Raw genomic sequence first — 25,605 nt, 5'->3', positions numbered from 1 at the left:
CAGAAATTTAAGACTCATGAGAAAACCCAGTGCACTAGGGGGAATAAAGTGATGACTCTCAAGAGGAGGATATCAAGAGATTGAAGTATATTTCTTAGCCAGAGCCCCCGTGAGCCAAATCAATTGGTACCAAATAAATCCAACAGTGTACCTGACAAAGTATCAACCTGTTTTAGTCAAGTGGCAAGTAATTTTTGTATTTAAGTTTTTATAATACCAAATGTGTTGATCTACATACAGCAGGAAGTAATTGCTATGGCACAGAATTCTCCTTGTATAGCCAACAAGTAATTTAAATTCTACTTTCTAAAACCAACTTATCAGCTCTAAACAATCCTTATGCTAAAAAGGCATATTTTGGGATGGCATATTTGTTACCCTTTATTCCCTGCCTTTGAAATTTCTTTAAAAAATTTTATAGTCTAGAAGTTGAATTTGTAGATTTCTTCATCTCACTGAATCAGTTTTTTACTCTTGATAACAGGTCAATTCATTAAACAGTTGTTTTTCATTTCAGGAAGTGGTGTTGCAGGTGGGCTCCCAAAATGAGGCCTATATGGTGTGGGCAAGCAGATATTTATTAAGAAGCATTGCTATGGAAACAAAAGAAAAACAAAGGTAATAGTTGGAGCAGACTAAAAATCAGTTTCTGAGCCCACAGGAAAATGAGCCAACAATTCCAGATGTTGGGCTCCTAGACATTAGGCTTGAAGCATCTTCTGTAATGTGAATGTTTCTGGTGATGTCAGTAAGTGTACTGGTGAACCTTCTGGGTGGTTCACATGGCAGCAGGCACAAAGGTTGTCCGTACATGAACTATTGGGATGATGTCTATGAAGTTTATATTAGATAATCCAGCTTCAGCTTGCAGGGCTACTGGAAAATGGGCATTTTTGTTCTTAGTGATTCCAAATCAAAAAGCTGGAAGAAAATTGAAAATGTTAATTTGGAGACTTGTAGCCAGATATTGGAGGAAATATGAAAAATTTTGGATCCAGTCAATTTTATAGGTAAATAGCAAAACCTCAAAGACAGTGAATAGGACTCGAATCTCATATCCACAAGGGTGTTTTACGGTTTTATACTAAAACTTAAGTTTTCTGTCTTTAATTATTCCCAATTTCCAAAAAAGACAATCACAGTAAGGCACACTTGTTTGCAAAATAAGCCTAGTCTTGTTAAACTATGCTTATTTACCTAAGTGCAGTGAGAATAATGATTTCATGCATACAGTTGGCCCTTGAACAACACTGTCTGAATTGTGCAGGTTCACTTATGTTCAGGTTTTTAAAATAAATACAGTATAGTATTGTAAATGTATTTTTCTTTCTTATGATTTTCTTAATAACATTTTCATATATATATACAGACACAAAATATGTGTTAATTGACTGTTTAAGTTATTGGTAAGGCTTTCTAGTCCATCAGTAGTTATGTTTTTGGGGGACCCAAAAGTTACACTTGGAGTTTCAATTGTGTGGGAGTGGGAGTGCTCTTAACCCCTATGTTGTTAGAGAGTCAACAGTATTCTCAAATATGATATTGCAGTTAAAGTTTGGTGATAGTTAAAGGGTTTTATGGACTACATAAAATCCATCTTGGTTTCTTACAATTGTCAGGTAATAAAGAATATCAGATGAGAGTTTTAAAAGCCTCTTTGGGATAAGCCAATTCAAGGACTTGCTCAGTTGTGTCTTGTTACAATGGATGCTTACTGAACTTACAAACATTAATATATCATCATGAAACACTAGAAATGTTTAATAAGAGTTTTGAATTCTGCAGGGATCAGAGAGTGAGTAAAAATATCCACTTTTTATTTATAAGAGAATAATTTACCAAATTGCTATAAGTTATGAGGAGCTTAAAACAAAAGAGAAAAGTGGTTATTTAAATATGGAAAACAAAACATTGAAGAACCAGCAATGTTTCAAGCAGCTATAAAAATTATAATCATAGAGGCATCTGGGTGGCTTAGTCAGTTAAGCTTCCAACTTTTGATTTTGGCTCAGGTCATGATCTCATGGCTCATGAGTTCAAGCCCTGTGTTGGGCTTTGTGGTGGACTTGGAGCCTGTTTAAGACTCTCTCTCTCTCTCTCTCTCTCTCTCTCAGTCCCCCTCTGTCCCTCACCTGCTCACACACTCTCTGTCAAAAAAAATTATAATGATAGTCATCAGTTAGTTTAGTCCCATGTAATTAATTCTTGATTAACATTTGATATTCAGTTAGCAGTGTTATGAACCTATGTATTAGAGTTCTGAAAAAAATTTTACCTTGCTCAGTAGTATGATCTTAAAGATATAAGAAATCGGTACTTGTCAAAATCCTTTCCAGGAATCTTTTTAGAGGAAGCACTTGTGTAAAAACATCAGAGTAAAACAGTATCTGGTTAGAATATGATGAAATTACAAGGAAGTGCCCTCATTTCTGTGGCATACGTTTTAAGACAACTACAATGATGACTGATAACATTGCACCCAGACATATAAGATTTCTAAAAATTTCATACAATTTCTGGAATACTTACATAAATAACATATATCCATACAAATATAACCTAAAGAATGTTTAGGATCACTTCTTATTTGACAATTTTTCTTGTGTATTTTAACATACCAAATAAATCTAGTCAGGTTAACATCTCTCTTTTATAAAGTGAGAGAAAATTATTTTGAGATGTTCCAGGGACCCTTTGGTAATTCCCAAAGTTGCCTCAAGGTCAAAAAGTCATTTAGAATTTAATTATGGAAAGTTTGTAAAAAAATGCAAAAGGTTTGAATACTGTTGTTTATCTAGTAAATCAAAATGACAAAGACTTCTAAGGCAAATACAGAAAGTTACTGTTTTGTGAAAAACCTTGAGAAAGAACTGAATCTTCTCCTAAGTAATAAAAGACGTGATATTGACAACATGAAGCAAAGAAAATTATTTTGATAAAACCCAAATTACCCAAAAGGTAAAGGAAAACTTTTCATAATCTCTTACCAAGAGTAGAACGATAGTCCAAGAAAATGTTTTCCTTTTAACAAGTAAAAGAGAATTGCATTTTAATTTTGCATAGGCATACTATTGATATTAAAGCTCATTAAAAAAAACTTTATAAATTCATTATATTTTAGCCAACTTGACCACTTAAGAGTTTCTGCCTCTCTATTTTCTATATCCATTTAGTTTTTTTTTCTTCTTTCTCATTCTGAATAACTAATAATTCTGCTTTGGACAAAATCACTCTTTTCCTTCAGAAATGTATTTTCATATTTCATACATTTTCCTACCAAAAAAAATCCTTTATCCCCTGCATACGAAGTTATTTCTCTTATTGCTAGTAGTTTCAATTCCATATATTGATTAGGATTCTTAACCCTTAGAGAACTTAATTTCTAGTGAAAACTAAGTAAGCGATTGTAGACTGTTACAGCAGCATTCTGTAGATTGGCAAATTTGTGACTACATTTCATAATTCCTGGAAATATGTCCTTTCTCATAGGAAAAATTTCAATGTGGCACAAAACATGTTTATTAATAAACCCAAACATTCTAGCTTCTCTGTAATAAGAAGGTAAAAGTAGATAAACCTATGTTTAGCAAACAAAATATTAGAATTCTATCTTATTTGGAAATTGTTGGAAGGATAGTTTCATGTATGCAGTCCCACAATCCCCACTTAGCCACACAAGAATGGGCATTGGGTCCGGAATACTTTCCTACCAGTCAAGATAGAGCCCACTCGGCCTGTGCCAGCATTTTCACCTTGTGACACCTTATCTCACTTTGTTTAACTCTCTGAGTAGTCCTTTGTTTCTTTTTGTTAGTTTGTTTTTTAATTTATTTTTGAGAGGTAAAGTGAGCGGGGAGTGGGGGAGGGACAGAGAGAGAGGGGGCAAAGGATGCAAAGCAGGCGATGTGCTGACAGCAGAGAGCGTGATGAGGGGTTTGAACTCATGATCCCTGAAATCATGACCTGAACCAAAGTTGGATGCTCAATCCACTGAACCACCCAGGTGCCCTGACTCCTTTGTTTCTTTTTAAAGTATATGCATCATGTGGCATCTGAGCAACCCACTGTTATATCTGCCCTCCATTAGGAGAGGATGGGTTTCTCCACTGAAGGAAGAAAGGGATGTGGCAGGTCAATTGAACTGTTTTGGCTGTTGAGAAAGACTACTGGCCAACAGGGACCAATAACTGCTATAGAAGACATTTTTTTTAATGTTAATGTTAAATGTAAAACATTTTTCCATCCATTGTTTATGTTGTGTTTTTCTTGGGTATTCTGCTACCAAGATGCAATGGGAAGATGGGTTAAGAATATTTCCCTGGGAATGACAGCCAGTGAATGACATTTTATTCCATTGGGATTGATGAAAGGAGAAGTTGGGCTTCAAATTCCTTCCAGAGACCTGTTTTTATTTTTGTAAAAACTTGATTTGTAAGACAAGAACTGTTGTTTTTACTTCCTCAAATAGGTTGCATTCTAAATGATATCAAGGGGATGACCCACCCATCCAACTGCATTATCTGCTTTTTTTTTTTTTTTTTTTTTACATATCAGGGAGATTTCCAACTAAGGTGGAAATCAAACAATTATGATGTTATAGATTTAGAGTTATGTGGTTTTGGAATGCTATAATAAATTATTTCATAAAGACTTTACAAAGGTTTCTTTACTCTTGGGTACATACTTCCATTTTATCCTAGGAAAGAACATAAAATTTTTACTATCAGATTTTGAATATTAGTCTCTAATTTGTCCAGTTTTTGAACTGGAGCTCCTTTTATTTTTTATTTTTTATTTTTCATTTTTAAAAATTTGTACCCAAATTGAGCAACAATGACTTCAGGAGTAGATTCCTTAGTGCCCCTTACCCATTTAGCCCACTCCCCCTCCCACAATCCCCTCCAGTAACCCTCAGTTTGTTCTTCATATTTATGAGTCTCTTCTGTTTTGTCCTCGTCCCTATTTTTATATTACTTTTGTTTTCCTTCCCTTATGTTTATCTGTTTTGTCACTTAGAGTCCTCATATGAGTGAAGTCATATGACTTTTGTTTTTCTCTGACTGACTAATTTTACTTAGCATAATACCCTCCAGTTCCATCCACATAGTTGCAAATGGCAAGATTTCATTCCTTTTGATTTCTGAGTAATACTACATTGTGTGTGTGTGTGTATATATATATATATATATATATATATATATATACCACATTTTATTTAACCATTCATCCATTGGTGGACATTTGGGCTCTTTCCATACTTTGGCTATTGCTGATAGTGCTGCTATAAACATGGGGTGCATGTGTCCCTTCAAAACACCACACCTGTATCCCATGGATAAATGCCTAGTAGTGCAATTTCTGGGTCACAGGGTAGTTTTATTTTTAGTTTTTTGAGGAACCTCCATACTGTTTTCCAGAGTGGCTGCACCAGTTTGCATTGCCACCAACAATGCAAAAGAGATCCTCTTTCTCCTCATCCTCGCCAACATGTTGTTGCCTGAATTGTTAATGTTAGCCATTCTGACAGGTGTAAGGTGGCATCTCATTGTGGTTTTGATTTGTATTTCCCTGATGACGAGTGATGTTGAGCATTTTTTCATGTGTCGGTTGGCCATCTGGATGTCTTCTTTGGAGAAGTGTCTATTCATGTCTTTTGCCCATTTCTTCAATGGATTATTTGTTTTTTGGGTGTTGAGTTCGGTAAGTTCTTTGTAGATTTTGGATACTAACCCTTTATCTGATACGTCATTTGCAAATATCTTCTCCTATTCTGTCGGTTGCCTTTTAGTTTTGTTGACTGTTTCCTTTGCTGTGCAGAAGATTTTATTTTGATGAGGCCCCAGTAGTTCATTTTTGCTTTTGTTTCCCTTGCTTCCAGAGACGTGTTAAGAAGTTGCTGCGACCAAATCAAAGAGGTTTTTGCCTGCTTTCTCCCCGAGGCTTTTGATAACTTCCTATCTTACATTGAGGTCTTTCATCCATTTTGAGTTTATTTTTGTGTATGGTGTAAGAAAGTGGTCCATGTTCATTCTTCTGCATGTCATTGTCCAGTTTTCCCAGCACCACTTGCTGAAGAGACTGTCTTTATGCCATTGGATATTCTTTCCTGCTTTGTCAAAGATTAGTTGACCATACATTTGTGGGTACATTTCTGGATTTCTATTGTGTTCCATTGATCTGAGTGTCTGTTCTTGTGCCAGTACCATACTGTCTTGATGATTACAGCTTTGTAGTATAGCTTGAAGTCTGAAATTGTGATGTCTCTTGCTTTGGTTTTCTTTTTCAAGATCATTTTGGCTATTCGGTGTCTTTTCTGGTTCCATACAAATTTTAGGATTATTTGTTCTAGCTGTGTGAAGAATGCTGGTGTTACTTTGATAGGGATTGCATTGAGTATGTAGATTTCTTTGGGTAGTATTGAGATTTTAACAATATTTGTTCTTCCTATCCAGGAGCATAGAATCTTTTTCCATTTTTTTGTGTCTTCTTCAATTTCTTTTGTAAGCTTTCTATACTTTTCAGTGTATAGATTTTTCATCTCTTTGGTTAGATTTATTCCTAGGTATTTTATGGTTTTTGGTGCAACTGTAAATGGGATTAATTCCTTGATTTCTCTTTCTGTCGCTTCATTGCTGGTGTATAGGAATGCAACCAATTTCTGTGCATTGATTTTATATCCTGCAACTTTGCTGAATTTATGAATCAGTTCCAGCAGTTTTTTTGTTCAATCTTTTGGATTTTCCACATACAGTATCATGTCATCTGCGAAGAGTGAAAGATTGACCTCCTCCTGGCTGATTTGGATGCCTTTTATTTCTTTGTGTTGTCTGATTGCAGAGGCTAAGACTTCCAATACCATGTTGAATAACAGTGGTGAGAGTGGACATCCCTGTCTTTTTCCTGACCTTAAGGGGAAAGTTCTCAGTTTTTCCTCATTGAGGATGATATTACCATTGGATCGCTCATATATGGCTTTTATCATCTTGAGGTATGTTCCTTCTATCCCTACTTTCTTGAGGGTTTTTATCAAGAAAGGATGCTGTATTTTGTCAAATGCTTTCTCTGCATCTATTGACAAGATCATATGGTTCTTGTCCTTTCTTTTATTGATGTGATGAATCACATTAATTGTTTTGTGGGTATTGAACGAGGCCTGCATCCCAGGTATAAATCCCACTTGGTCATGGTGAATAATTTTTTTAATGTATTGTTGGATCCGGTTGGCTAATATCTTGTTGAGGTTTTGTATCCAAGTTCATCAGGGAAATTGGTCTATAGTTCACCTTTTTAGTGGGGTCTATGTCTGGTTTTGGAATCAAGGTAATGCTGGCTTCATAGAATGAGTTTGGAAGTTTTCCTTCCATTTCTATTTTTTGGAACAGTTTCAAGAGAATAGATGTTAACTCTTCCCTAAATGTTTGGTAGAATTCCCCTGGAAAGCCATTTGGCCCTGGATTCTTGTCTTTTGGCAGATTTTTGATTACTAATTCGATTTCCTTACTGGTTATGGGTCTGTTCAACTTTTTTATTTCTTCCTGATATTTCAGTTTTGGTAGTGTATATGTTTCTAGGAATTTGTCCATTTCTTCCAGATTGCCCATTTTATTGGCATATAATTGCTCATAATATTCTCTTATTAGTGTTTTTATTTCTGCTGTGTTGGTTGTGATTTCTACTCTTTCATTCTTGATTTTATTTATTTGGGTCCTTTCCTTTTTCTTCTTGATCAAAATGGCTAGTGGTTTATAAAATTGTTAATTCTTTCAAAGAACCAACTTCTTGTTTCGTTGATCTGTTCTACTGTTTTTTTGGTTTCAATAACATTAATTTCTGATCCATTATTTATTATTTCCTGTCTTCTGCTGGTTTTGGGTTTCATTTGCTGTTATTTTTCCAGCTCCTTAAAGTGTAAGTTTAGGTTGTGTATCTGAGATCTTTCTTCCTTCTTTAGGAAGGCCTGGATTGCTATATACTTTCTTCTTATGAACGTCTTTGCTGTGTCCCAGAGGTTTTGGGTTGTGGTGTTATCATTTTCATTGACTTCCATATACTTTTAATTTCCTCTTTAACTGCTTGGTTAGCCAATTCATTCTTTAGTAGGATGTTCTTCAGTCTCCAAGTATTTCTTACCTTTCTAAATTTTTTCTTGTGGTTGATTTTGAGTTTCATAGTGTTGTGGTCTGAAAATATGAGCAGTATGATCTCATTCTTTTTGTACTTACTTAGGGATGATTTGTGTCACAGTATATGGTCTATTCTAGAGAATGTTCCATGTGTACTGGAGAAGAATGCATATTCTGCTGCTTTCGGATGAAATGTCCTGGAAGATGGCGGCGTAGGAGGACGCTGGGCTCACCGCATGTCCTGCTGATCACTTAGATTCCACCTACACCTGCCTAAAGAACCCAGAAAACCGCCAGAGGATTAGCAGAACAGAGTCTCCAGAGCCAAGCGCAGACAAAAGGCCCACGGAAGAGGGTAGGAAGGGCGGCGAGGCGGTGCGCGCTCCACGGACAGGCGGGAGGGAGCGGGGGCGGAGGGGCGGCTCGCCGGCCAAGCAGAGCCCCCGAATCTGGCTGGCAAAAGCGGAGGGGCTGGACAGACTGTGTTCCGACAGCAAGCGCGACTTAGCGTCTGGGAGGTCAGAAGTTAACAGCTCTGCTCAGAAAGTGGGAAGGCTGGAGGACAAAGGGAGGGAGAGCTGCTGAGCCCCTGGACAGCAGAGCTCAGCTTGGCGGGGAACAAAGGCGCTCGCCAGCGCCATCTCCCCCGCCCATCCCCCAGCCAAAATCCCAAAGAGAACCAGTTCCTGCCAGGGAACTTGCTCACTCCGCGCAAACACCCAACTCTGTGCTTCTGCGGAGCCAAACCTCCGGCAGCAGATCTGACTCCCTCCCGCTGCCACAGGGCCCCTCCTGAAGTAGATCACCTAAGGAGAAGCGAGCTAAGCCTGCCCTTCCTGCCCCCGTGCACCTTGCCTACCCATCCCAGCTAATACCCCAGATCCCCAGCACCACAAGCCTGGCAGTGTGCAAGTAGCCCAGATGGGCCATGCCATCCCACAGTGAATCCTGCCCCTAGGAGAGGGGAAGAGAAGGCACACACCAGTCTGACTGTGGCCCTAGCGGTGGGCTGGGGGCAGACATCAGGTCGGACTGCGGACCCACCCACCAACTCCAGTTATACACCACAGCACAGGGGAAGTGTCCTGCAGGTCCTCACCACTCCAGGGACTATCCAAAATGAACAAACGGAAGAATTCCCCTCAGAAGAATCTCCAGGAAATAACAACAGCTAATGAACTGATCAAAAAGGATTTAAATAATATAACAGAAAGTGAATTTAGAATAATAGTCATAAAATTAATCGCTGGGCTTGAAAACAGTATACAGGACAGCAGAGAATCTCTTGCCACAGAGATCAAGGGACTAAGGAACAGTCACGAGGAGCTGAAAAGCGCTTTAAACGAAATGCAAAACAAAATGGAAACGACGACAGCTCGGATTGAAGAGGCAGAGGAGAGAATAGGTGAACTAGAAGATAAAGTTATGGAAAAAGAGGAAGCTGAGAGAAAGAGAGATAAAAAAAATCCAGGAGTATGAGGGAAAAATTAGAGAACTAAGTGATACACTAAAAAGAAATAATATACGCATAATTGGTATCCCAAGGAGGAAGAGAGAGGGAAAGGTGCTGAAGGGGTACTTGAAGAAATTATAGCTGAGAACTTCCCTGAACTGGGGAAGGAAAAAGGCATTGAAATCCAAGAGGCACAGAGAACTCCCTTCAGACGTAACTTGAATCGATCTTCTGCACGACATATCATAGTGAAACTGGCAAAATACAAGGATAAAGAAAAAATTCTGAAAGCCACAGGGGATAAACGTGCCCTCACATATAAAGGGAGACCTATAAGACTCGTGACTGATCTCTCCTTTGAAACTTGGCAGGCCAGAAAGGCTTGGTACGGTATCTTCAGTGTGCTAAACAGAAAAAATATGCAGCCGAGAATCCTTTATCCAGCAAGTCTGTCATTTAGAATAGAAGGAGAGATAAAGGTCTTCCCAAACAAACAAAAACTGAAGGAATTCATCACCACTAAACTAGCCCTACAAGAGATCCTAAGGGGGATCCTGTGAGACAAAGTACCAGAGACATCGCTACAAGCATAAAACATACAGACATCACAATGACTCTAAACCCGTATCTTTCTATAATAACACTGAATGTAAATGGATTCAATGTGCCAACCAAAAGACATAGGGTATCAGAATGCATAAAAAAACAAGACCCATCTATTTGCTGTCTCCAAGAGACTCATTTTAGATCTGAGGACACCTTTAGATTGAGAGTGAGACGATGGAGAACTATTTATCATGCTACTGGAAGTCAAAAGAAAGCTGGAGTAGCCATACTTATATCAGACAAACTAGACTTTCAATTAAAGGCTGTAACAAGAGATGAAGAAGGGCATTATATAATAATTACAGGGTCTATCCATCAGGAAGAGCTAACAATTATAAATGTCTATGTGCCGAATACCGGAGCCCCCAGATATATAAAACAATTACTCATAAACATAAGCAACCTTATTGATAAGAATGTGGTCATTGCAGGGGACTTTAACACCCCACTTACAGAAATGGATACATCATCTAGACACACAGTCAATAAAGAAACAAGGGCCCTGAAGGATACATTGGATCAGATGGACTTGACAGATATATTTAGAACTTTGCATCCCAAAGCAACAGATTATACTTTCTTCTCGAGTGCACATGGAACATTCTCCAAGATAGATCATATACTGGGTCACAAAACAGCCCTTCATAAGTTTACAAGAATTGAAATTATACCATGCATACTTTCAGACCACAATGCTATGAAGCTTGAAATCAACCACAGGAAAAAGTCTGGAAAACCTCCAAAAGCATGGAGGTTAAAGAACACCCTGCTAACGAATGAGTGGGTCAACCAGGCAATTAGAGAAGAAATTAAAAAATATATGGAAACAAATGAAAATGAAAATACAACAATCCAAACGCTTTGGGATGCAGCGAAGGCAGTCCTGAGAGGAAAATACATTGCAATCCAGGCCTATCTCAAGAAACAAGAAAAATCCCAAATACAAAATCTAACAGCACACCTAAAGGAAATAGAAGCAGAACAGCAAAGACAGCCTAAACCAAGCAGAAGAAGAGAAATCAGAAAGATCAGAGCAGAAATTAACAATATAGAATCTAAAAAAAACTGTAGAGCAGATCAACGAAACCAAGAGCTGGTTTTTTGAAAAAATAAATAAAATTGACAAACCTCTAGCCAGGCTTCTCAAAAAAAAAAGGGATATGACCCAAATAGATAAAATCATGAATGAAAATGGAATTATTACAACCAATCCCTCAGAGATACAAACAATTTTCAGGGAATTCTATGAAAAATTATATGCCAACAAATTGGACAACCTGGAAGAAATGGACAAATTCCTAAACACCCACACGCTTCCAAAACTCAATCAGGAGGAAATAGAAAGCTTGAACAGATCCATAACCAGCAAAGAAATTGAATCGGTTATCAAAAATCTCCCAACAAATAAGAGTCCAGGACCAGATGGCTTCCCAGGGGAGTTCTACCAGACATTTAAAGCAGAGATAATACCTATCCTTCTCAAGCTATTCCAAGAAATAGAAAGGGAAGGAAAACTTGCAGACTCATTCTATGAAGCCAGTATTCCTTTGATTCCTAAACCAGACAGAGACCCAGTAAAAAAAGAGAACTACAGGCCAATATCCCTGATGAATATGGATGCAAAAATTCTCAATAAGATACTAGCAAATCGATTTCAACAGCATCTAAAAAGAATTATTCACCATGATCAAGTGGGATCCATTCCTGGGATGCAGGGCTGGTTCAACATTTGCAAATCGATCAACGTGATACATCACATTAACAAAAAAAAAAAAGAGAAGAACCATATGATCCTGTCAATCGATGCAGAAAAGGCCTTTGACAAAATCCAGCACCCTTTCTTAATAAAAACCCTGGAGGAAGTCGGGATAGAAGGAACATACTTAAAGATCATAAAAGCTATTTATGAAAAGCCCACAGCTAACATCATCCTCAACGGGGAAAAACTGAGAGCTTTTTCCCTGAGATCAGGAACACGACAGGGATGCCCACTCTCACCGCTGTTGTTTAACATAGTGCTGGAAGTTCTAGCATCAGCAATCAGACAACAAAAGGAAATCAAAGGCATCAAAATTGGCAAAGATGAAGTCAAGCTTTCGCTTTTTGCAGATGACATGATATTATACGTGGAAAATCCGATAGACTCCACCAAAAGTCTGCTAGAACTGATACATGAATTCAGCAAAGTTGCAGGATACAAAATCAATGTACAGAAATCAGTCGCATTCTTATACACGAACAATGAAGCAACAGAAAGACAAATAAAGAAACTGATCCCATTCACAATTGCACCAAGAAGCATAAAATACCTAGGAATAAATCTAACCAAAGATGTAAAAGATCTGTATGCTGAAAACTATAGAAAGCTTATGCAGGTATTTGAAGAAGATATAAAGAAATGGAAAGACATTCCCTGCTCATGGATTGGAAGAATAAATATTGTCAAAATGTCAATACTACCCAAAGCTATCTACACATTCAATGAAATCCCAATCAAAATTGCACCAGCATTCTTCTCGAAACTAGAACAAGCAATCCTAAAATTCATATGGAACCACAAAAGGCCCCCAATAGCTAAAGTAATTTTGCAGAAGAAGACCAAAGCAGGAGGCATCACAATCCCAGACTTTAGCCTCTACTACAAAGCTGTAATCATCAAGACAGCATGGTATTGGCATAAAAACAGACACATAGAGCAATGGAATAGAATAGAAACCCCAGAACTAGACCCACAAATGTATGGCCAACTCATCTTTGACAAAGCAGGAAAAAACATCCAATGGAAAAAAGACAGTCTCTTTAACAAATGGTGCTGGGAGAACTGGACAGCAACATGCAGAAGGTTGAAACTAGACCACTTTCTCACACCATTCACAAAAATAAACTCAAAATGGATAAAGGACCTGAATGTGAGACAGGAAACCATCAAAACCTTAGAGGAGAAAGCAGGAAAAGACCTCTCTGACCTCACCCATAGCAATCTCTTACTCGGCACATCCCCAAAGGCAAGGGAATTAAAAGCAAAAGTGAATTACTGGGACCTTATGAAGATAAAAAGCTTCTGCACAGGAAAGGAAACAACCAACAAAACTAAAAGACAGCCAACGGAATGGGAAAAGATATTTGCAAATGACATATCGGACAAAGGGCTAGTATCCAAAATCTATAAAGAGCTCATCAAACTCCACACCCGAAAAACAAATAACCCAGTGAAGAAATGGGCAGAAAACATGAATAGACACTTCTCTAAAGAAGACATCCGATGGCCAACAGGCACATGAAAAGATGTTCAACGTCGCTCCTTATCAGGGAAATACAAATCAAAACCACACTCAGATATCACCTCACGTGAGTCAGAGTGGCCAAAATGAAGAAATCAGGAGACTATAGATGCTGGAGAGGATGTGGAGAAACAGGAACCCTCTTGCACTGTTGGTGGGAATGCAAATTGGTGCATCCGCTCTGGAAAGCAGTGTGGAGGTTCCTCAGAAAAATAAAAATAGACCTACCCCATGACCCAGCAAGAGCACTGCTAGGAATTTACCCAAGGGATACAGGAGTACTGATGCAGAGGGGCACTTGTACCCCAATGTTTATAGCAGCAGTCTCAACAATAGCCAAATTATGGAAAGAGCCTAAATGTCCATCAACTGATGAATGGATAAAGAAATTGTGGTTTATATACACAATGGAATACTACGTGGCAATGAGAAAAAATGAAATATGGCCTTTCGTAGCAACGTGGATGGAACTGGAGAGTGTGATGCTAAGTGAAATAAGCCATACAGAGAAAGACAGATACCATATGGTTTCACTCTTATGTGGATCCTGAGAAACGTAACAGAAACCCATGGGGGAGGGGAAGGAAAAAAAAAGAGGTTAGAGTGGGAGAGAGCCAAAGCATAAGAGACTGTTGAAAACTGAGAACAAACTGAGGGTTGATGGGGGGGTGGGAGGGAGGGGAGGATGGGTGATGGGTATTGAGGAGGGCACCTTTTGGGATGAGCACTGGGTGTTGTATGGAAACCAATTTGACAGTAAATTTCATTTATTAAAAAATAAAAAAAAAGGATGAAATGTCCTCAATATATCTGTTAAGTCTATCTGGTCCAGTGTGTCATTCAAAGACATTGTTTCCTTGTTGATCTTTTGATTAGATGATCTGTCCATTGCTGTAAGGGGGTGTTGATGTCTCCTACTATTATGGTATTACTACCAATGAGTTTCTTTATATTTATGATTAATTGATTTATATATTTGGGTGCTCCACATTTGGCACATAAATGTTTACAATTGTTAGGTCTTCTTGGTGTATAGATTCCTAAGCATGGAGCTCCTTTTAGAGAAAAAGAATCCTTTCAAATATTTTATTATCATGTTTCATCTGGGACAAATAATATTCTTGTCAGTATTAAAGCCTTAAAGAGGCAAATTTTGATTCATTTAGTCTTTGAAACTTCTGCATACGAATAAAATACGCATCTTGTCTGGGGGAATTTCAGGCCTCTCTTTAGGTACTTCATAAATGGTTGGGTTTATGTATGTTAAAATTTCCTCACTGTGGACATTGAAATTCAAGATGTTTTTTGGTAAGGTTAGCCCCCTTGTTCAAACAAGCACATTTCTGGGGTCTTATGTTTTATACACACAGTTAGCCAGAGTCCTAGATGGAGAAGGCCAAGACTCTTTGGACTCAGAGGAGCCCACTTTCTTCTTTTCCCCTTAAAATAAAATTTTATCTACCTGAGGCCTCAAACCAAGTAAGATTCAGTCCAGACAAGAAAATGCTCAAATAGTCAGAGAAGTCATAACTTAAAAGCTGTGAGATCAAATATTTAAGAGGGACCTACCAACAACCTTTTGAATCAACAGAAAAGCAGTGAGCATAAAGGACTCAGTGGGTACTTATGACTAATTTCCTCAGTACTCTTGAAGCCCTACCTCCTGCCTCTTAAAAGACACACACAAATTTATTATAGACTGAAGTTAAGAGCTTCAACTATAAAACTCTTAGAGTAACATATAGGATTCAATATTCATAACCTTGGGTTGGGCATTTAAAATTAGATATAACACCAAAGCAAAGGCAACAAAGAAAATTAAAAATGAGACTTCAACAAAACTGAAAACTTTTATGTTACAACGGACACCATCAAGGGTTTGAAAAGATTAAAAAGAGAATGGGGAAAAATATCAATAAATCATACCTAATAAAAGACTTCTGAAATATAATTCAATGATAATTTGCTGCTAAACATTAGTAGCAAATCAAGACACTTTCTATGAAGGAAGGAAGATAAGCCATGGAGTAGAAGGGAGAGAGTACTCAAAAACTAAAGGCCTCAAGTGAATCTGGCACAGCTCAGATCAAGGCAAGATGAATGAGTCATAGGTGAGTTTACAGGGATTTCAGCTCCCTAGATTTAAGTTATTACCACCAAGTGTAGACCACTTCTGTTGGCCCTTTATATAATGAGCACTTTTTATTTAATTTTTCTTAAAATATACAGTTTTAAAAATGGGCAAATATTTGAATATGCCTTTCTCCAAACTAGGTATACGAATGGCCAATAAGCATAGGAAAAGATGATAATCATAATTAGTTGTTAGAGAAATGCAAATCAAAACCACAATGAGATTCCAGTCACATATGGTAGGATGGTTAAAATTAAAAAGGCAGATCATGACAAATTTTGAAAAGGAAATGGAGAAATTGGAACCCCCATGTGTTGCTTTGGGGAATTTAAAGTGGTGCATTTATTTTGGAAAACAGTTTGGTAGCGCCTCAAAATGTTAAAGATTGGGTTACTGTATGACCCTGCAGCTCAATTCCTAGATATATACCCAAGGGAAATAAAAGCATATTTCCACAAAAAATCTTCTACACAAGTATTTATAGCAACATTATTATAGCCCCAAAGGAAAAAAAAGTCCACCCACTGATCAATGGATAAATAACATGTGGCATATCCGTACTAAGAGTAAAAGTATTGATTCTCCATGCCAGAAAGCAATGCTCCTGCACCACCTGGGTGCCCTACCACTCAACTCAATTCAGACACTTTAGAGATAACAGAAGATCCCACAGGTTAAGTCTCGGATCACAAAGATGCCAATTACAATTCCAGGTGGTCACCTGTGCTTTTGACCAAGTTGCTATAGATTGGAAGTTTCAATGATCACCGTTTTGTATCTTCTGGTAGACGATTGATTATGCTTGTGGTCTGAATCTTAGAAACAGGTTTCTCCTAGGTGGCCTGTCCTAGACTCTAAGACCTACAAAGACAGGTACCAAGTCTTTTATATTTTCCATGCTGTGTTTAGCACCTCGTGTACTGATAGCACACAGAAAGCAGTCATATATATGTATTAAATAAATGACTCATCTCTCCCTCACCCTGTGCTGACCAGTAGCAATCAGAGACATTTATCATGCAGATCACACGGTGCAAGTCATAGGTAGTTTAAAATCCAAAGTCCTTTGGTGATCCTTAGACCAAGACAGGAGGAATGAGTCATAGATGAATTTACAGTGTCTTTTGGACCCTACATTTGAACTAGCCCTGCCAACCTACGCCATTTCCATTAGCCCTTTACATAATTAGCACTTTTTACTTAATTTTGCTTTAAATATGCATATAAAGACTGTTGCTTTGTGCTATGCAACGAAGGGAACTTATTTTACCCCTAGGCATAAAATAATACCTGTTCATCCTCCCTGGGAAGGAACAATTTAACATCAATAGGAAGGCCTTTTAATATCTGGTGCTGAGTTTTATTTAACCACCAATTAAGTTGCCATTTTATACTGCCAACAATATTTTCAATCTCTCTAATTCTGGAACCAAGTCAAAGTGGGAGAAATTATAAATCTGACTCATTCAAGATACCATTTGATATAATTATTATATTTTATCTGTGCCCATAATGCAAATAAAGAAGGGCACATTTTTTCCTTCAATAAAAGTGGTGCCTTGCAATAAATCTGTAGTTACTTACTACATTAAAGAAAATGCAAGGAGGGTAAAACAGAAGGAAGACATGGCAATGTGGGAGGCTAAATGGGTGTCTGTAGCCCTGGAGCTTACAGACATTTGGAGGAGGGGACATCCACCACTTTCTCAGAACCTTCTGCATCTTCAGAGTGTTCTGTGGGGAAGGCCTGTCTTGTGTGTGCTGCACTACTTCTCACAGCTGCTCATCTAAGCATCTGCTACACATGGTGCTCAGATTTCCTCCTCGCTTACCCTGTTCTAATTCAGCCCCTATTCCTGTGTCCCAGTTTTCCCAAAGCACTCCTGGATGACAGATCTATGTCTTCCTTTAGTAAAGCCATCATATTTTCAAAAGGAACTCTGTCATCCCTGATCAATAGGTGACAGTGGATTTCAGCACTTAATGCCAATGGGATTTTGAGGGCACATCTGGAAAAGGAAATGTGATTAATTAGCACTGTCTGGGGTGGTGGGGTGGGGAGAATGTTACATATTCACCATCTCTGATGCAGTCCAGCCCTTTTATTTAAAGCTGAATGTATTTTAAACAGATAGGGGCCCCTCACATACCCTACAGCAGTCACAGTGGTACCCGTGGGTTTGCAGACTGCCTTTCAAGCCTCCAGACTGCTCCTCAAAGACTGAAAGCACACTCCCACCCCAATATGTTGTCCCTGATGACCCTCCTGCCTATCCTTCCTTGTTCAGGTATTAGTTTTCAGTTCGTTCCCTGCAGACTTGATTTAAAACAACATGATTTCCTCTTCCCTGCTTACTTCTTCTCCATAGTACTTATCATCAGTGGATCTACCACATAGAGTTGGTGATGTGATGATCTGTCTTCCTATCCAGTGTGCCAAAAATTTGAAAGCAGAGGTATCTGTGTGCTTTCCTTGTGCCGTTTCTATAGTACAGAATACGTCTGCACAGAATGATCCTTCACAAATAGATGTTTGTTTGTTTTTTCCAATATATGAAATTTATTGTCACATTGGTTTCCATGCAACACCCAGTGCTCATCCCAAAAGGTGCCCTCCACAAATAGATGCTTGAATAAAATAATGAAATGACTATTAAACTATCTTCCTTGTATGAAGATACCTTTATTTTTTTTTCTTATTTGGGGTGTATTTTATTTCTTTAGGTTTCCCTTCCTTCTGTTTTTCTGACTTCTTGGGCTTTACTTATGTCTCTTATATCAGGCACATTAACTGAATTGTCAAAATGTTTCCTATCCATATTCCCAATGAGTACAGGTAGGACACTTTATAGAATGCCCTTGATTGGAATTTGTCTGATGCTTTTGTCATAGTTGGACTAAAGTTATAAGTTTTGCGGAGAAACAGCACAGAATTATGTTACATCATATCAAATGTCTGTCCTGTAACATGACTTATCACTGCTGGTGTTAACCTTGACCACTGGGCTGAAAAGATGTTTGCTAGGTTTTTCCACTCTAAAGTTACTGTTTCCTCCCTTTTTGCATACTGGAGTCTTTATTAGGAGTCCACTATTCACAGCCTAGATTTAAAAGGGGGAGAATGATACTCTGCATACTTGAGGAGAAAGAGCTACATACAATTTTTCAGAAATTTTCTGCACAGGGTATTGGTCACTCCTCCATGTTTATTCAATAACTTATTCATATGGGTATGGACTCATGGATATTTATTTTATACTTTGGGCTAAAATCTTATGGTACATTATTTATTAAGATACTCAAATATTTCAGCTTTGGCCATTGGTAGTTCTTTCAATTGACTCCTGGTTCCCCTTTGACATACCCATCAATGTGAATTTACATTTTTTGAGTACTTTCTTAACTTGTGGCACTACAAGTTGTTTCAGGCATATTTTGCATATTCCCTGCTTCAGCCCTAAAATCAGTCATTTATCTGAAGAGGCTTATTTTCTTATAGTAGAGAATAGTACAATAAATATCTGGACACTGAATGTGCTCATACTTATGCAGTGTGGTTGCTTCTAGGTCCTCTCAGCTGACAAAGCAAGGGAATATATGTTCATATGCTATTTCATGTATCTACATATATCTATAAATATTTGAGTTTCACACATATGAACCAAAACAAGCTAAATATAAGTAGACACTGATATATTCAACTCCAGTCAAGTACCGCACTGATTATTTTAGCTCATTGCTTATTTGTAACCTTCACATCAACAGTGAGAAAACAAGCTCTCACCTCTGTTACTCATTTACTTTGATTTTAGTACACATGGTAAAATGGTTCTGTTCTCAATTTTCAGTGTCTGTGTGCTTCCAATGCTCTAGACACCAGCTAGGTATCATATAATTCAACTATCTACCCAGAGATAGCATCATATCCCTCAGGTTAAGGGCTTAGTCCTACACGACGATCGTCTCTTTGACTTCAGACACCAAATGCAAGTCCAGGTTGTCGCAGCTGGACCCCAACAGCTATAGATTGGAGGTGCCAACAAACCCCTCCTTGGGTTTGATTAAATTGTTAGAGCACCCTACAGAACTCAGAGAAACATTGTAATTGGTAGGTGGCTGGTTTATTATAAAAGAATATGACTCAGAAACATACAAATGGGAGAGATGCATAGAGCAAGGTATGTGGAAAGGCATGTAGCTTCCATGTCCTCTCCTGGCACTACTCTCAGAATCTCCACATATTCACCAACCCATAAGCTCTATGAACATTGTCCTTTTGGTTTATATGAAGGCTTCATTACCTGTGTATGTTGATTAAATCATTGGTCATTGGTGAATGAACTTAATCTCCAACTCCTCCCCCCTGCTGGGAGGTCCTGGGAAGTCAAGCATGGGACTAACTGTTCCAACCCTCTAATCACATGGTTGATTCCAAAAATGGGCACAAAGACCAAATATTTATCATAATATTTCTTATCATAAATCACAATATGGTTAGAGGTTTCACCACAATGTGGTAGAAGTTTCAGAACTTTTAACCTGTAGTCCAGGGGGAATCAACTTTGCCAATTAGAGTAGGGTGCTTTATGTACTGTTCTTTTTACCTTTGATATTATAATGGCCACTTATTCCTAAGTTACTTAGGTCAACACTTTTTCTAAAACTCCGTTCAGTGAGAATGTATCATAGATTTGTAATACAATTAGATTCTCTAGCCAGTGTCTGTATTCTGTCCTGGGACACCCCAACCTCCTAAATTAATTTTAAATATTTGTATACAATAAGGTGCATTTTCTGTGTTGTAAGTTCTATGGGCTTTGGCAAACATATATTGTCATGTATTTACCCTCATGGGATCATGCAGAATCATACACTATTGTACTGTATGGTATCATACAGATACTATGCAGATATGTGTATTTTAAGTATTTTCTCTGAGGAGTTACTTGTCTTTCTTTAGCATAATTTTTTTTTTGCAGATCATTATGTTTTAATTTTAATAAAGTATAGCCTACCTATTTATTATTTCATGGATCACGCTCTTAAGAGTTTTATCTGAAAAGCTTATTACCAAACCCAAAGTCACATAGATTTTTCCCCAGGTTTTATTCAAGACATTTTATACTTTTGCATTTTACCTTTAGGTCTATAATCCATTTTGCTTTTATTTTTGCATAAGATTTCAGGTGTAGGCTTATTTTATTGGTATTTCTAGTTTTCTCTACATAGATTCCATGTATATTTCGCTAGATTTACATATCAGTCTCTTTTCCTTTCTCCATTCCTCCCTCCCTCCCTCCCTCTCTCTCTCCCCTTCTTTCTTCTTTCTTTCTTTCTTTCTTCTTTCTTTCTTTCTTTCTTTCTTTCTTTCTTTCTTTCTTTCTTTCTTCTCTTTCTCTCTTTGCTTTCTTTCTTTCTTGGGACTATTGTAAAAGATACTGTTTCCTTGATTTCAAATTCCAATAGTTTAATACTGGTATATGGGAAAGCTATTACATTTTGTACATTGACCTTGTATCCTACAATTTTTCTATACTTACTTATTACTTCTGGGAGTTTTTTGTAGACTCCCTGTGGTTTTCTACATGGACGATAATGTCATCAGGAAAAATGCTGATTTGTTTCTTCCTTTTCAAACTGTGCTCCCCTTATTTCTTTTTCTTGGCTTATTACCTGTACAGGACTTCTAAGACAATGTTGAATTGGTGTGGTGAGAGAGGACATTGCTGTCTTTTCATTGTCTTATTTAGAAAATTGTTCAGTTGCTCATTTTTTAAGTATGATGTTAGCTATATGTTTTATTTTGTTGTTTATTATTTATTTATTTATTTATTTATTTATTTATTTATTTATTTTTGGTGTCTATGTTTTTATATTTATTTTTTAAATATGAAATTTATTGTCAAATTGGTTTCCATACAACACCCAGTGCTCATCCCAACAGGTGCCCTCCTCAATACCCATCACCACTCTTCCCTCCCTCCAACCCCCCATCAACCCTCAGTTTGTTCTCAGTTTTTAAGAGTCTCTTATGTTTTGGCTCCCTCCCTCTCTAACTTCTTTTTTTCTCCTCCCCCATGGTATTCTGTTAAGTTACTTATGATCCACATAAGAATGAAAACATATGGTATCTGTCTTTCTCTGTATGACTTATTTCACTTAGCATAACACTTTCCAGTTCCATCCACGTTGCTACAAAAGGCCATATTTCATTCTTTCTCATTGCCACATAGTATTCCATTGTGTATATAAACCACAATTTCTTTATCCATTCATCAGTTGATGGACATTTAGGCTCTTTCCATAATTTGGCTATTGTTGAGAGTGCTGCTATAAACATTGGAGTACAAGTGCCCTTATGCATCAGCACTCCTGTATCCCTTGGGTAGATTCCTAGCAGTGCTATTGCTGGGTCATAGGGTAGATCTATTTTTAATTTTTTGAGGAACCTTCACACTGTTTTCCAGAGCGGCTGCACCAATTTGCATTCCCACCAACAGTGCAAGAGGGTTCCTCTTTGTCCACATCTGTTGTTGCCTGAGTTGTTAATTTTAGCCATTCTGACAGGTGTGAGGTGGTATCTCATTATGGTTTTGATTTGTATTTCCCTGATGATGAGCGTTGTTGGGCATTTTTTCATTTGTCTGTTAACCATCTGGAAGACTTATTTGGAAAAGTGTCTATTCATGTTTTCTGCCCATTTCTTCCCTGGATTATTTGTTTTTTGGGGTGTTAGGTTTGATAAGTTCTTTATAGATTTGGGATACTAACCTTTTATCTGCTATGTCATTTGCAAATATCTTCTCCCATTCCATCAGTTTCCTTTTAGTTTTGCTGATTGTTTCCTTTGCTGTGCAGCAGCTTTTTGTTTTTATGAGGTCCCAAAGCTCATTTTTTGCTTTTGCTTCCCTTGCCTCCCGAGACGTGTTGAGTAAGAAGTTGCTGCGACCAAAATCAAAGAGGTTTTTTGCCTGCTTTCTCCTCGAGGATTTTTATGGCTTCTTGTCTTACATTGAGGTCTTTCATCCATTTTGAGTTTTTTGTGTATGGTGTAAGAAAGTGGTCCATGTTCATTCTTCTGCATGTCGCTGTCCAGTTTGTTTTCCTAGCACTACTTGCTTTGTCAAAGATTAGTTGCTCATACATTTGTGGGTCCATTTCTACGTTCTCTATTGTGTTCCATTGATCTGTGTGTCTGTTTTTGTGCCAGTACCATACTGTCCTGATGATTACAGCTTTGTAATACAGCTTGAAGTCTGGGATTGTGATGCCTTCTGCTTTGGTTTCTTTTTCAAGTTTGCTTTGGCTATTCTGTGTCTTTTCTGGATCCATACTAATTTTAGGATTGTTTGTTCTAGCTCTTTGAAGAATGCTGGGGTTATTATTTTTTTTATTATTTCTGTTCCTACTCTTATTTTTTTTTCAATATTATATGCAATTTATTGTCAAATTGGTTCCCATACAACACCCAGGGCTCAACCCAAAAGGTGCCCTCCTCAATATCCATCACCCACCCTCTCCTCCCTCCCACCCCCCATCAACCCTCAGTTTGTTCTCAGTTTTTAAGAGTCTCTCATGCTTTGGCTCTCTCCCACTCTAGCTTCCTTTTTTTTTTTTTCTTCCCCTGCCCCAAGGACTTCTGTTAAGTTTCTCAGGAACTACATAAGAGTGAAAACCTACGGTATCTTTCTCTGTATGACTTCTTTCACTTAGCATAACACTCTCCAGTTCCATCTACATTGCTACAAGAGGCCATATTTCATTCTTTCTAATTACCACATAGTACTCCATTGTGTATATAAGCCACAATTTCTTTATCCATTCATTTGTTGATGGACATTTAGGCTCTTTCCATAATTTGGCTATTGTTGAAAGTGCTGCTATAAACATTGGAGTACAAGTGCCCCTATGCATCAGCACTCCTGTAACCCTTGGGTAGATTCCTAGCAGTGCTATTGCTGGGTCATAGGGTAAATCTATTTTTAATTTTTTGAGGAACCTCCACACTGTTTTCCAGAGTGGCTGCACCAGTTTGCATTCCCACCAACAGTGCAAGAAGATTCTTGTTTCTCCACATCCTCTCCAGCATCCATAGTCTCCCTATTTGTTCATTTTAGCCACTCTGACTGGTGTTAGGTGATATCTGAGTGTGGTTTTGATTTGTATTTCCCTGATGAGGAGCGATGTTGAGCATCTTTTCATGTGCCTGTTGGCCATCTGGATGTCTTCATTAGAGAAGTGTCTATTCATGTTTTCTACCCATTTCTTCACTGGATTATTTGATTTTTGGGTGTGGAGTTTGGTGAGCTCTTTATAGATTTTGGATACTAACCCTTTGTCTGATATGTCATTTGCAAATATCTTTTCCCATTCCATTGGTTGCCTTTTAGTTTTGTTGATTGTTTCCTTTGCTGTGCAGAAGATTTTTATCTTCATGAGGTCCCAATAGTTCATTTTTGCTTTTAATTCCCTTGTCTTTGGGGATGTGTCAAGTAAGAAATTGCTGAGGCTGAGGTCAGAGAGGTTTTTTCCTGCTTTCTCCTCTAGGGTTTTGATGGTTTCCTGTCTCACATTCAGGACCTTTATCCATTTTGAGTTTGTTTTTGTGTATGGTGTAAGAAAGTGGTCTAGTTTCATCCTTCTGCATGTTGCTGTCCAGTTCTCCTGGCACCAGTTGTTAAAGAGACTGTCTTTTTTCCATTGGATGTTCTTTCCTGCTTTGTCAAAGATTAGTTGGCCATACTTTTGTGGGTCTAGTTCTGGGGTTGCCATTCTATTCCATTGGTCTATGTGTCTGTTTTTGTGCCAATACCATGCTGTCTTGATGACTACAGCTTTGTAGTAAAGGCTAAAGTCTGGGATTGTGATGCCTCCTGCTTTGGTCTTCTTTTTCAAAATTACTTTGGCTATTCGGGGCCTTTTGTGGTTCCATATGAATTTTAGGATTGCTTGTTCTAGCTTTGAGAAGAATGCTGGTGCAATTTTGATTGGGATTTCATTGAATGTGTAGCTAGCTCTGGGAAGCAATGACATTTTAACAATATTTATTCTTCCAATCCATGACCATGGAATGTTTTTCCATTTCTTTATATCTTCTTCAATTTCCTTCATAAGCTTTCTATAGTTTTCAGCATACAGATCTTTTACATTTTGGTCAGATTTATTCCTAGGAATAAATTTATTATTCTTAGTGCAATTGTGAATGGGATCAGTTTCTTTATTTGTCTTTCTGTTGCTTCATTGTTAGTGTATAAGAATGCAACTGATTTCTGTACATTGATTTTGTATGCTGCGACTTTGCTGAATTCATGTATCAGTTCTAGCAGACTTTTGGTGGAGCTATTGGGTTTTCCATGTATAATATCATCTCATCTGCAAAAACAAAAGCTTGACTGCATTTTTGCCAATTTTGATGCCTTTGACTTCCTTTTGTTGTCTGATTGCTCATGTTAGCACTTCCAACACTATGTTAAACAACAGTGGTGAGAGTGGACATCACTGTTATGTTCCTAATCTCAGGGAGAAAGCTCTCAGTTTTTCCCCATTGAGGATGATATCAGCTGTGGGCTTTTCATAAGTGGCTTTTATGATGTTTGAGTATGTTCCTTCTGTCCCGACCTTCTTGAGGGTTTTTATTAAGAAATTGTGCTGAATTTTGTCAAAGGCCTTTTCTGCATCGATTGACAGGATCATATGGTTCTTATCTTTCCTTTTATTAAAGTGATGTATCACATTGATTTTCGAATGTTGAACCAGCCCTGCATCCCAGGAATGAATCCCGCTTGATCATGGTGAATAATTCTTTTTATATGCTGTTGAATTCGATTTGCTAGTATCTTATTGAGAATTTTTACATCCATATTCATCAGGGATATTGGCCTGTAGTTCTCTTTTTTTAATGGGTCTTTGTCTGGTTTAGGAATCAAAGTAATACTGGCTTTATAGAATGAGTCTGGAAGTTTTCCTTCCCTCTCTATTTTCTGGAATAGCTTGAGAAGGATAGGTATT

The 25,605-nt window shown here is 37.8% G+C and overlaps 1 long non-coding RNA gene across 4 annotated transcripts in view; it reads left to right on the top strand.

Moving 5' to 3' along the window:
* LOC131503896 (uncharacterized) overlaps window positions 1–25,605 on the top strand; it is a 63,478-nt gene that overhangs the window by 11,967 nt on the left and 25,906 nt on the right. Inside the window, exon 2 of one of the 4 annotated variants that reach the window (XR_009257682.1) lies at window positions 518–618. The exons of the other annotated variants lie outside the window; for them this stretch is intronic. This is a non-coding gene — a long non-coding RNA (uncharacterized LOC131503896). The remainder of the gene's footprint in view (window positions 1–517; window positions 619–25,605) is intronic. 4 annotated transcript variants of the gene reach the window in all.

This window comes from Neofelis nebulosa, chromosome 2 (genome assembly GCF_028018385.1).
Source record: "Neofelis nebulosa isolate mNeoNeb1 chromosome 2, mNeoNeb1.pri, whole genome shotgun sequence".
NCBI classification, from domain to species: Eukaryota; Metazoa; Chordata; class Mammalia; order Carnivora; family Felidae; genus Neofelis; species Neofelis nebulosa.
The sequence above is the reverse complement of the archived record's forward strand: the minus strand, read 5'-3'. Positions and strand labels throughout refer to the sequence as shown.